The following is a 13,049-nucleotide window of genomic DNA, read 5'->3' on the forward strand; positions in this document are numbered from 1 at the left end:
GTGAGTGTGATGGTGAGAGAGTGTGCAGTGATGTGACGATGATGGTGCAGCAGTATGCAGGGGAGTGAGTTTGACGATGATGGAGTGTCTGGGGAATGAGTGTGATGGAAGCAAGTTTGCTGGGGAGATGGTATGACAGTGGGAGAGAGAGCTGAGGAATGAATGTGTCAGCGGGGTTGTGCTTGAAAGAGTGAGCGGGACAGTGGGAAGGAGTGCAGGGGAATGTGTGTGATGGTTGGACGGGGGGGTATTGAGCATTACGTTGTGGCGGTGTGTAGGGAAGTGAGCATTCGATGGGGGCGTATGCTTGGTCGTGAGTGTGACTTTGGGAGCGTGTGCAGGGGAGTAAATGTGACCATGGCGAATTGTGTGGGGGAGTGAATGTGACTGTGGGGAGCATTCAGGGGAGTGCGCATGATGGTGGAGAGTGTGTGAGTGAGTGAGGGTGATGGTGGGCATATGAGTGGGGAGGAGGCTTGTCGGTGGGGCAGTGTGTTGTGGAGCGAGCATGACAATGGGGGAGTGTATGGGGGTGTGAAAATGATGGTGGAGTGATTTCGGGCTGTGAGTTAGATGGTTGGCAAACATGTGGGAAACAAATTGCAATGGTAGTGGACTGTGTGAGGGTGTGAGTTTGACAGTGTGAGAGCTTTCAGCAGAGTAAGCATGACGATGTGGGTGTGCAGGTGGAGTGAGTGACGTTGGCATATTTGTGCATATGAGTGAGCCTGTCCATGGGGCAGAGTGTAGCAGAGTAAGTGTGACAGTGGGGCAGTGTATGGGTGCATGCATGACATTGGCAGAGAATGCGAGAGACTGAGCGGAATTTTGGGGCAAGATGTGAGAGAGTGAGTGTGATGGTCGGGCAGTGTGCGGGTGAGTGAGTATGATGGTGGGTGCGTGTGCAGAGAGGTGAAAGCGAAGGTGGAGAAGTGTGTGGGAGGAGAACATTACAGTGAGGGAGAGGAAAGAGGAATGAGCGTGATGGTTTTGGCAATGTGCAGTGAAGAGACAGTGATGGTGGGGGAGAGTAATTGAGAGTGAGTGTACATTGCGGGAGTGTTTCGGAGTGAGTGTGAAAGTGGGGACGTGCGCAAGGCATTGAAGCTGATTGTGGGTGATTGTGAGCGTGACAGTGGGCGGGGTGGTGAATGAAAGTGTGCAGTAATATTTGGGAGTGAGTGTAATGTTGGAGTGATTGCAGGAGTGTGTGTGACCATGGGACAGATCGCAGGGAGTGAATATGATGATATTTTAGTAAGCATGTTGAGTGTGATGTTGATGGAGACTCCTGCTGAGTGAGTGCGACATTGCGGGAGTGTGAGGCAGTGAGCGTGACCATGGGGGAGTGTGTCGGGGAGTAAGCATGACAGTGGAAGAATGTGCGGGGGAGTAGTGTGACGGTGGGAGCATATGCTAGTGAGTAAGTGTGACAGTGGAGGTGGACATGGAGAGTGAGTGTAATGATGGAACAGTGTTTGGGAAGTGAGTGTGGCGGTAGCAATATGAATTGGGGAATGAGTGTAATGTTGGCGGAGTTTGTGGGGAGTGGGCACAATGATGGGAAAGTGCGTATGATGGAGGGGGAATAGATGGGTGAGAGTGATGGTGGGGGAGTGCGCGGGGGAGTAGGCATAACAGTCGGGAAGCAAGAGGGACTGAGTATGATCGTGGGAGATTGTGTGACGGATTAATTCTGACTATGTTTAGTATGGGCGGAGTAGTGAGCGTGATGGTGAGGGAGTGTGCAGCAAGTAGGCATGACGGTAGAGGAGTGTGTCAGAGACTCAGCGTCAGGGTGGGAAGTGTGTGAGGAGTGAACATGAAGGTGAGTGAATGTTTAGGGTAGTGACAGTGGGAGAGTGTGCAACGGCGGGTGTCTCATGGTGGGAGTATGCATGGGGAGGGAGAGTGACATTGGAGAAGTGAAGTGGGGCGTAAGTGTGATGATGCTAAAGTGTGCAAGTGAGTGAGTGTGACGTTGGGGGAGAGTGCAGGAAAGTGAATGTGATGGTGGTGGAGTGTTCGGGGAATGATCGTAATGCAGAGTAGTGTGCAGGGCAGTGAGTGTGATGGTGGGGAAGTGTACATGGTAATGACCGTTCTGTAGTCGTGTGTGTGGGAGGGGAGTGAGCGTAACGGTGGGGCAGTGTGCAGGGGAGTGTGTCTGATTGGGGAGTGAGCATGACCGTGGGCAAGGATCTGGGACACTGATTATGATAGTGGGTGGTGCGTGTGTAGTGGATTTTGTGTGACGGTGGGGGCCATGCAGAGGAGTAGGTGTGATGGTAGGGGTTTGTGCAGGGAGGTGAGAGTGACTGAGAAATGTCTGATGGGGAGTGAGCATGATAGCGGCAGTGTGCACGCAGACGTGAGCATGATGGTGGCAAGTGCGTGGTGGAATGAAAGCAACACTGGGGCAGTGTGCGGGGAGTATGAAAATAACATTGAGAGAACGTGCAAGGGTGTGAGCATGACATTGTGGTATATGTGGGGGGAGTGAGAGGGACTGTGGGGGAGTGTGTGGTGAAGTGAGCAGGACGGTTGGACATGAAGTTCGGGAGTGAGCTGAACGGAAGTGGACTGTGCGGGTGACTGAGTGTGATGTTGGGTGAGCGTGCGGGGAAGTGTGCATGATAGTGGGGGAGTGTACAGACAAGAATGTATGAGGCTGGATGAATGTGTGCAGGAGTCAGTGGGATGATGCGTGAGTTTGTAGTGGTGTGAGTGCAACGGTGGAGGAGTATGCCAGGGAATGGATGCAAAGGAAGTGGTGCGTAGGGAGAGGAAGTGTGATGGTAGGAGAGTGCGTGGGGGAGTTTGTGTAATGGCGCGAAGGTGGATAGGGGAGTAACTGTGACGGTGGGTGAGTGTGGTGTTAACGGAGCGTGACATTGGGGCAGTGTGTGGAAGAGTGAACTTCATTGCGTGGGAGTGTGTAGGAGAGTGAGTGTGAGGGTGGGAGAGTGTGCAGTGAACTGAGTGTGACGGTTCAGGAGTGTGGGGGCAAATGAAAATGACATTGCGCGAGACTGCAGGGGAATGAGTGTGAAGGTGGGGACTTTGTGCGAGAATGAGCACGTTGGTGTGGGTGTGTATGGGGCGGTGAGCATGATGTTAGAGGCGTGTGGGTGGGGGTGCAATGGTAGGGGCGTGTGGGCAAGTGAGCGCTACGGTGGGGTTGTGAGAGTGTGAGGGTGAGGAAGAGTGTGGGAGAATAAGCATGACTGTGGGTCAATGTGCAGCGTTGTAAACGTGACAGTGTGGAGAGTGCGAATGAGTGAGTTTGATAGTGGGTGAGTGTGAAGTGCAGTGAGTGTGACGTGGATGAGATAGTGGGGGTATATGCACGGGAGTGAGCAGCACATTTGTTGATGAAGCGTGAAATTGAGGGTGACGTTCGGAGATCATTTGGGATACTGGTGAGGGAGCACAGTAGTGAGCGTAATAGTGGGGGATTGAGTGAGGAAATGAGTGTGATGGTGCAGGGGCGTGAGGGCGGTTGGGTCAGGGTTCTTATCTCTGAGTGAGTTTGAGGGGTTCATGGTGACAGTGACGGAGCGAGTGTGAGTTGGCCAGGGTGACAACGTGAGTCTGAGTTGGCAGGATGACTTTGAGGGTTTGACTGGGAAGCAGCCAGGATGGCGGGGCGGACTGGGTGTGATAGGATTTGTGTGACAGAGTGAATGTGTGAGGTCAGGGTGATGGTGACGAAGTGAGTGTGAGGTGGTCAAGGATACAGTGATGGAGTGAATGTGAAGTAGTCGGGTGACAGTGAGGGATGGAGTGTGAAGTGGTCAGGATGAGGGGAATGGAGTGAGTGTTAGGGGTCAGGGTGATGGAGGGAGTCTGATGGGGACAGGTAGAGTGTGACAGACTGAGTGTAAGGAGGTCAGGATGAAAGTGATGGAGTGCATGCGAGTGGGTCAGGTTGGCAGTTACAGAATGTGTGCGCATCCGATGGTGTCAGGGTGATGGAGACAGAGTGAGAGTCAGCGAGTGAGGGTGAAAATGACTGAGTAAGTGTGATAAGTTCAGTTGACGATGACAGAGTGAGAGAGAGGCGTTCAGGGTAATGGTAACACAGTGATACTGAGGGGTTCAGGGTGACAGTGACGGAGTGTGACTGAGGGCGTCAGCATCATGGTGATGGAGTGAGTGTGAGGTGGTCAGAGTGATGGTGATGGAGAGAGATTGAGGGTGCCAACGTTCCTGTGATGGAATGAGACTCAAGGGTTCAAGATGACCTTGAAGGACTGAGTGTGAGGCACTCGGGGTGATGGCTACAGAGTGAGTGTAAGGGGGACGGGGTGACAGTAATGTAGTGAGTGTGAGTGGCTCATGTTACAGTGATGGAGTGAGTGTAAGGAGAAATTTGTGCTGGAACCGACTCAGTGTGATTGGGTCAGGGTGACAGTGACATAGAGGGTATCAGTGTGTGCGTGGACCAGTGAAAGACTGAGTGTAAGGAGGTAAGTATGACGGGGTGGAGTGATAGTTAGTGGGTCAAGGCAACGGAGTGAGTGTGAGGGGGTCAGGGTTGCAGTGATGATCTGAATGTGATCAGATCAGGGTGAGGTCCACAGAGTGAAAGTGAGGTGGGTAAGGGTGATAGTGACAGAATGTGTTTGAGGGGGTCAGGGTGATGTTGACAGAGTAAGTGTGAGAGGGTCAGACTGACAACAGCAGAGAAAGTGGGAGGCGGTCAGGATGACAGAGTGCGAGGGGTTCAGGGTGGCAGAGAGAATGTGATGTGTGATAGTGACGGTTATGGAGTGAGTATGTGAACATTAGGGTGAAAAAGTGAATATCAGGGTTTCAGGGTGATGGTGAAAGAGTGAATGTTGATGAGTCAGGGAGACAAAGGTTGAGTGAGTGCGAGGGAGTCAGTGTGTCAGTGATGCAGTAAGTGTGAGGAGTCAGTCTGACGGTGATGGAGTGGGTGTGTGGAAATTAGGGTGACAGAGAAGGAGTTATTGTTACAAGGTCTAAGTGACTATGATGGTTTTAGTGTGTGTGTGTTAGGTTGACGGAGTGAGTGTGAGGGGGTCATGGTAAAGGTGATGCAGTAGATTGAAGGCGTCAGGGTGACAGTGATATATTGAGTGTGAGAGGGTCTTGGTGATAGTGACGGAGTGAGTGTGAGGGGATCCCAGTGACGAAGGCGGAGTGGTTATGAGGAAATCGTGTTGATGCAGTGAATGTGATGTGGCAAGGATGACAAAGATGGAGTAAGTGTGATATGGCCAGGGTGACGTCAACGGAGTGAGTCTGACGGGTCAGGGTAATAGTTCCAGAGTGAGTGTGGGGGAGGGGGGGTCAGGGTGACAATGACCAAGTGCCTGTGAGTGGGTCTGAGTGGCAGTGACAGAGTGACCGTGAGGTGGCCAGGGTGACATTGATGGAGTGAGTGTGAGGGTGTTAGGGTGAAGATGATGGAGTGAGCGTGAGGTGGACCGGTTGACAGTGATGGAATGAGTGTGTCAGGTTCAGGGTGACTTTGGTGGAGTAAGTGTGAAGTGGTCAGAGTTACAGAGATAGAGTGAGAGTATGTGAGTAGCCAGGGTGACATCGACACTGTGAGTGTGAGGGTCAGGGTGGTAGTTCCAGAGTAAGTGTGATGGGTTCACGGGGATGGTGAGGGAGGATGTCTGATAAGGTCAGATTGATAGAGATGGAGTGAGTGTGAGGGATAAAGGGTTATGGCGATGATGTGATTCTGAGGGGGTCAGTGTGAGGTGAGGAAAAGAGTGTGAGCGGGTTAGGGTGACTGTGGGAATATGACGATGGGCAGGATAGGGATGATGAAGTGATCAGCGGGGGGACAGGGTGCCAGTGAGGGCGTCAAGGCGACTGATGAAGTGTGAGGGAGCCAGGGAAGAAGTGATCGAGTATATGTGATAATGTCAGGATGAGGGCGATGGAGTGCGTGTGAGGCGGGTCAGTGTGATGGTGAGCTAGTGACTGTGCAGTAGTCACTCTGACAGCGACAGAATCAGTGTAAATGGTCAGGGTAACAGTAACGGAGCAGTGTTGAAGGGTTTCAGGGTGACAGTGACGGAGGAAGTGTGAGCGGTTCAGGGTAACGGTGACTAATTGGGAGGAAGTGGGTCAAAGATACCTGTGACAAACTGAGTGTGAGGGGGTCAGGGTGACAATGGCGGACTGAGTCTAATGGAGTTAGTGTGGCTTGACAAGGTGAGTGTCAGGAAGTTGAGGGTGACAGTGACTGAGTGAGTGTGGAGGTATAGTGTGATGGAGATTGTGTTAGTGCGAAAGGTCAGGGTGACAGTGAGGGAATGAGTGTGATGGGGACACAGTGACAGTAACTGAGTATTTATGAGGGGGTCAGGTTGCATGTGACTGCTTGAGTTTGAGGGGTTCAGAGTGATAGTGACTGTGAGTGTGAGGTGGCCTGAGTGACAGTGACGGGGTGTTTATGAGGATGGTCAGTGTGATGGAGTGAGTGAGAGGGCTACGGGTGCCAGTGACAGAGGAAGTGTGAGGAGTTTAGGGTGATCCTTGGGGATTGAGTGCGAGGGAGTCAGCGTGACACTGACGTATTGATTTTGAGGGTTCAGGGTGATAGGGAGGGTGCAAGTGTGTGTGACCGAGTCAGAATGACGGGGTGAGAGTGAGCGATTCAGATTGTCGGTGATGGAGTGAGTGTGATGGGTTCAAGATGACTGTGATTGCAGGAATCTGATGGGGTCACGGTGATGGGGACAGAGTGAGAGCCAGCAAGTGAGCGTGACAGTAACAGAGTAAGTCTGACGGTGACCAATGAGAGATGGGCGTTCACGGTGACGGTAACTGAGTGAGTGTAAGGGGGTCAGGGAGTCGGTGATGGAGTGAGTGTGCGGGTGTCAGGCTAGTGGTGAAGAAGCGAGTGTGAGGGTGTTAGAATGACGATGAGAGATTGAGTGTGAGGGTGTTAGTGTGACAGTGATAGAGTGAGTGTAAGGGGATCAGTGTGCCGGTGATGGAGTATGTGTGTAAGGTGTTAGTCTGACAGTGATGGAGACAGTTTGAGGGTGCCAGCGTTACTGTGATGAAGTGAGATTTAGGGCGTCAGTATGACACTAATGGAATGAGAGTGAGGGCTTCCGTGTGATGGTGATAAAATGTGCGTTAGAGGGTCAGGGTGATAACAGCGGAGTGAATGTAAGGGGTTTCAGGGTGACGGAGTGAGTATGAATTCATGAGGGTGACGGAAAGAATGTGAGGGGGTCCGGGTGACAATGACAGAGTGAGTGTGAGGGGGTCAGGGTGATAGAATGAGTATGTGGGGGTCAGGGCGATGGTGTCAGAGTGTGCGTGAGAGGATCAGGATGACAGTGGCATGGTGAGTGTGAGGGGATCAGGGTGACAGAATGTAGTGGCTGTGAGGCCGTGAAGCGGACCAGTTACAGACAGAGTGTGAGGGTTTCAGGGTGACAGTGGCAGAGTGAGTGTGAGATGTTCAGGGTGACAGTGACTGACTATGTGCGAGAGGGTAAGACGATTGCTGAAGGAGTGACTTCGATGGAGTCAGGGTGACGGTGATTGAGTGAGAGGGGAACAGGGTGGCAGGGAGGACTGAATGTGATTGGGTCTGGGTGATAAAGTGAATGTAATGACGTCAGGCTGACAGTGACGGAGTGAGTGTGCGGGGAACATGGTGACAGAGATGGAGAAGTGTGAGGTGGCCCGGGAACAGAGTAAGTTTGAGATGGTCAGGACGGCATTGGGGATTTGAGTGTGACAGGGTCAGGGTGGCGGGGTGCACTGAGTGTAATTAGGTCTGGGTGATAGTGATAGAGTGAGTGTGAGGGGGTCAGGATGAAGGAGTGAGTGCGAGGAGGTCAGGGTGACAGTGAGTGAGTGAATATGAGGCAGTGAGGTTGATTGTATCCGAGTGAGTTTGAGGTATCAGGCTGATGGTAATGGAATGAGTGTGAGGGGATCAGGGAAACGGTGACAGGGTGAATGTCAGGAGTATACGCTGATTGTGACTCAGTGACTGTGAGGGGTCAGAGTGCCTATGACTGTGACTACAGGGTTACTTTGATGGATTGAATGTGATGGGCTCAGCGTTACAGAGACAGAGTGAGTGTGAGAGTGTTAGGGTAATGGTGAGGGAGTCAGTCTGATGGGATCAGTGTGACGGTACCAATGTGAGTTTCGGAGTGAGGATGACAGTGACAGAGCGAGGGTAGGGGGAATAGTTTGAAGGTGATGGAGTTAGTGCGAGTGGGTCAGGGAGACAGTACCTGAGAGTGTGTGAGGCGGACAGGATGACAGTGATTGAGTGAGTGTGAAGGGGTCAAGGTGCCTGTTACTGAGTTTGAGAGCATCAGGGTGACTGTGACAGAGTGAGTGTGAGTGTGTTCTAGGTTAAGGTGATGGAGTGAATGTGAGAAGTTATAGATGACAGTGACGGATGAGTATGAGGAGGTCAGGTTGAGGGGGGTGGAGTGAGTGTGAGAGTGTCAAGGTGACCCTGACGTAGTGTGTGTGAGATGATCAGAGTGACAGTGACGGAGTGAGTGTGAGGTGACCAGGGTGATAGTGATAGAGTGAGTGTGTGGGGCTGAGGATGAAGGAGTTATTGTGAGGAGGTCAGAGTGACAGTGAAGGCGTATGTGTGAAAGTGTCAGGGTGACAGTGAATGAGTGAATGTGAGGGGGTGCGGTTGATTGTGTCTCAGTGAGTGTGAAGGGATCAGGGTGATAGTGATAGAGTGACTGTGTGGGGCTCAAGATGAAGGAGTTATTGCGAGGAGGTCAGGGTGACAGCGAATGAGTGTGTGTGAGAGGGTCAGGTGACAGTGAAAGAGTGAATATGAGGGCGTGAAGTTGATTTTGTCCCAGTGAGTGTGAGGTATCAGGGTGATAGTGATGGAATGAGTGTGAGGGGATCTGGGAAACGGTGACAGGGTGAATGTGAGGAGTATACGCTGATTGTGACTTAGTGGGTGTGAGGGATCAGAGTGCCTATGACTGTGACTACAGGGTTACTTTGATGGACTGAATGTGATGGACTCAGCGTGACAGAGACAGAGTAAGTGTTAGGGTGTTAGGGTGACGGTGAGGGAGTGAGTGTCATGGGATCAGTGTGACGCTACCAATGTGAGTTTTGGAGTAAGTGTGACAGTGAAAGAGCGAGGGTAGGGGTATTAACTAAAAGGTGATGGAGTTAGTGCGAAAGGGTCAGTGTGACAGTATCTGGGTGTGTGTGAGCAGGACAGGATGACAGTGATTGAGTGAGTGTGAAGGGATCAAGGTGCCTCTGACTGAGTTTTAAGGCTTCAGGTTTACAGTGCCAAAGTAAGTGTGTTATAGATTAAGGTGATGGAATGAATGTGAGAAGGTAAGGATGACAGTAACGGATGAGTGTGAGGAGGTCAGGGTGAGGGGGATTGAGTGAGTGTGAGAGTGTCACGGTGACACTGACGGAGTGTGTGTGAGATGATCAGAGTGACAGTGACGGAGTGAGTGTGTGGGGCTCAGGATAAAGGAGTGATTGCGAGGAGGTCAGGGTGACAGCGACGGAGTATGTGTGAGGGGGTCAGGGTGACAGTGAGTGAATGAATATGAGGGAGTGAGGTTGATTGTGTTCGAGTGAGTGTGAGGTATCAGGCTGATGGTGATGGAATAAGTGTGAGGGGTTCAGGGTAACGGTGACTGGGTGAATGTGAGGTCTACACGGTGATTGTGACTCAGTGAGTGTGAGGGGTCTGGGTGCCTATGATTGTGACGACAGGTTTACTTTGACGGACTGAGTGTTATTGGGCTCAGCATGAAAGAGACAGAGGGAGTGTGAGGGTGTTAAGGTGACGGTGAGGGAGTAGGTCTGATGGAATCAGTGTGACGGTACCAATGTGAGTTTCGGAGAGAGTGTGACAGTGACAGAGCGAGAGTAGGGGAATAGCGTAATGGTGATGGTATTAGTGGGAGTGGGTCAGGATGGCAGTACTGAGTGTGTGTGAGGAGGACATGATGACAGTGACTGAGTGAATGTGAAGGGGTCAAGGTGCCTATGACTGAGTTTGAGAGCGTCAGGGTGACAGGGAAGGAGGTATTCTGAGGGTGTCAGGGTAATACTAACAGAGTAAGTGTGAGGGTGTCATAGGTAATGGTGATGGAGAAAATGTGAGGAGGTAAGGATGACAGTGACGGATGAGTGTGAGGAGGTCAGGGTGAGGGGGTTGGAGTGATTGTGAAAGTATTATGGTTACCCTGGCAGAGTGTGTGAGAGATGGTCACGGTGACAGTGATGGAGTGAGTGTGAGGGAATCAGGGTGATGGTGATGGAGTGATTGTGAGAGGCTCATATTAAGGTGATGTTGTGAGTGTAAGGAGAAAAGCCCGATGGAAACTACTCAGTGTGATTTGGTCAGGGTGACAGTGAGAGAGTGCATGTCACGGTATGCATGGGCCAGTGACATTCTGAGTATAAGGCGGTAATTGTGATGGCAGTTGAGTGATTATTAGTGGGTCAGGGCAACAGAGTGAGTATAGGTAGGAGTGATGGTGTGAATGTGATCAGATCAGGATGAGGGCGATGGCCTGAATGTGAGGGTGTCAAGCTGATGGTAATGGTGACAGATTGCGTGTCAGAGTGTGACAGTGATGGAGTGAGAATTAGGGGGTCCGAGTGTCTGCGATGGAGGGAGTGTGAGGGTGTCAGGTGACATTGAGGGTGTGAGTGTGATGCATTCAGGGTGCCGGTGATGGAGTGAGTGTGAGTGGGTCATTGTGATGGTGGCAGAGTGAATGTGAGGATGCCAAGGTTACGGTGATGGAGTTAGTGTGAGGGTATCATAGATTAGAGTGATGGAGTGAATGGACGGAAGTAAGGGTGACAGTGACGGGTGAGTGTGGGGAGATCATGGTGAGGGGGTTGCAGTGAGTGTGAGGGGATCCGGATGACCCTGATGGAGTGAGTGTGCGGGTGTCAGGCTGCTGGTGAAGGAGAGAGTGTGAAAGGGTCACAGTGACGATGACAGATGGAGTGGTATGGCGTGAGTGTGACAGTAAAGGAGTGAGTGTAAGGGGGTAGGTGTATCGGTGATGAAGTGTGTGCGTGGAGTCAGGTGACCGTCAGTTTGTGAGTGTGAGGTTGTCAGGATGACAGAGTGAGTGTGAGGGAGACAGGGTGACGGTTACTAAGTGAGTGCGAGAGAGTCAGGGTAGAAAGTTAATGCCGGTGTCAGGACGATTGTAACAGAGTGTATGTTGGAAGGTCAGGGTGACAATGCCAGAGTGAGTGTGAGGGGAACGGGGTGACAGAATGAGTGTGATGAAGGCAGGTGACATTAATTCAGTGAGTGTGAGGTGGTCAGCATGACAGTTACGGAGGGAGTGTGAGGGTTTCAGAAAGATAGTGAATGAGTGAATGTGTGGGGTTCAGATTGATAGTGATTGAATAAGTGTGTGAGGGTCAGGGTGATAGTGACAGAGTGAGTGTGAGATGTTCAGGGTGACGGTGACTGACTACGTGCAGGGGGTAAAGTTGTTGCTCATGGACTGAGTGCGAGGTGATCAGGTTCATTGTGACAGAGTTAGATTGAGGTGGTCAGGATGATTTTGAGGGTTTGAGTGCAATGGGGTTAAAAGTGTCTGGGCGGACTGAATGCAATTGGGTTTGGATGACAGACTGAATGTGAAGGGGTCAGGGTGACGGTGACAGTGTTAGTGAAGTGGCCAGGGTGACAGACATGGAATGAGTGTCAGATGGTCAGGGGACAGAGTGAGTTTGAAATGGGCAGAATGGCATTGAGGCTTTGCGTGTGAGAGGGTCAGGTTCGCAGGGTGACTGAGTAAGTTTGGGTTTGGGTGATGGTGATGGAGAGAGCGTGAAGGATCAGGATTACAGAGTGATTGTGAGGGTGCAGCGTGACAGTGACGGAGTGGATGTGAGGGGACACGGTGACGGTGATGGAGTGACTGTAAGGGTGTCAGGATGCCTATGACTGCGATTAGTCAGGGTTATCTTGACGGACTGAGTGTGATGGGGTCAGCGTGACAGAGATGGAGTGAGTGTGAAGGTATCAGGGTGTGGGTCAGGCGGTGATTCTGATGGGGGTCAGTGTGATGGTGACAAAGTGAGTGTAAGGGAGTTGTGGGTGAGAGTGATGGATTGAGTGTAGGGTAGGTAGTGTGGTTGTGATGGAGTTAGTTTTCGGGGCTCAGGTTGACAATGAGGTAATGAGTGTGAGGGTGCCAGGTTGATTGTGACTGAGTGAGTGAAAGGGATCTGGGAAACGTTGACGGAGTGAGTGTGTGTGGGGGGAGTACATAGTGATAGTGACTTAATGAGCGTGAGTGGGTCAGGGTGCTTGTGACTGTGACTAATCAGGGTTATTCTGACCGACTGAGTGTGATGGGATCAGTCTGATCGAAGCGGACTGAGTCTGAAGGTATCAGAGTGACGGTGAGAGGGTGGGTATGATGGAGCCAATGTGACGGTGACAACATGAGAATCAGGGATTGAGGGTGACAGTGATGGACTGAGTATGTGGGGGTAGTGTGATGGCGATGGAGATAGTGCGAGGGGGATTAGTGTTACAGTGTAGACGTTAATGTGAGGGAAAAAGCAATGATTGCAGATGTTGGAAACCAGTTTCTGGATCAGTGGTGCTGCAAGAGCACAGCAGTTCAGGCAGCATCCAAGGAGCTTCGAAATCGACGTTTCGGACAAAAGCCCTTCATCAGGATTCAAGGCAGTGAGCCTGAAGCGTGGAGAGATAAGCTCGGGGAGGGTGGGTGTGGGGAGAGAGTAGCATAGAGTACAATGGGTGAGTGGGGGAGGAGATGAAGGTGATAGATCAGGGAGGAGAGGGTGGAGTGGATAGGTGAAAAAGGAGCTATGCAGGTCGGACAAGTCCGAACAAGTCATGGGGACAGTGCTGAGCTGGAAGTTTGAAACTAGGATGAGGTGGCGGAAGGGGAAATGAGGAAGCTGTTGAAGTCCACATTGATGACCTGGGGTTGAAGTGTTCCGAGGCGGAAGATGAGGCGTTCTTCCTCCAGGCGTCTGGTGGTGAGGGAGCGGCGGTGGAGGAG

The sequence above is a fragment of the Chiloscyllium plagiosum genome, unplaced genomic scaffold (genome assembly GCF_037043375.1).
Source record: "Chiloscyllium plagiosum isolate Xiang-an unplaced genomic scaffold, Cpla_swu_hap1 HiC_scaffold_51, whole genome shotgun sequence".
NCBI classification, from domain to species: Eukaryota; Metazoa; Chordata; class Chondrichthyes; order Orectolobiformes; family Hemiscylliidae; genus Chiloscyllium; species Chiloscyllium plagiosum.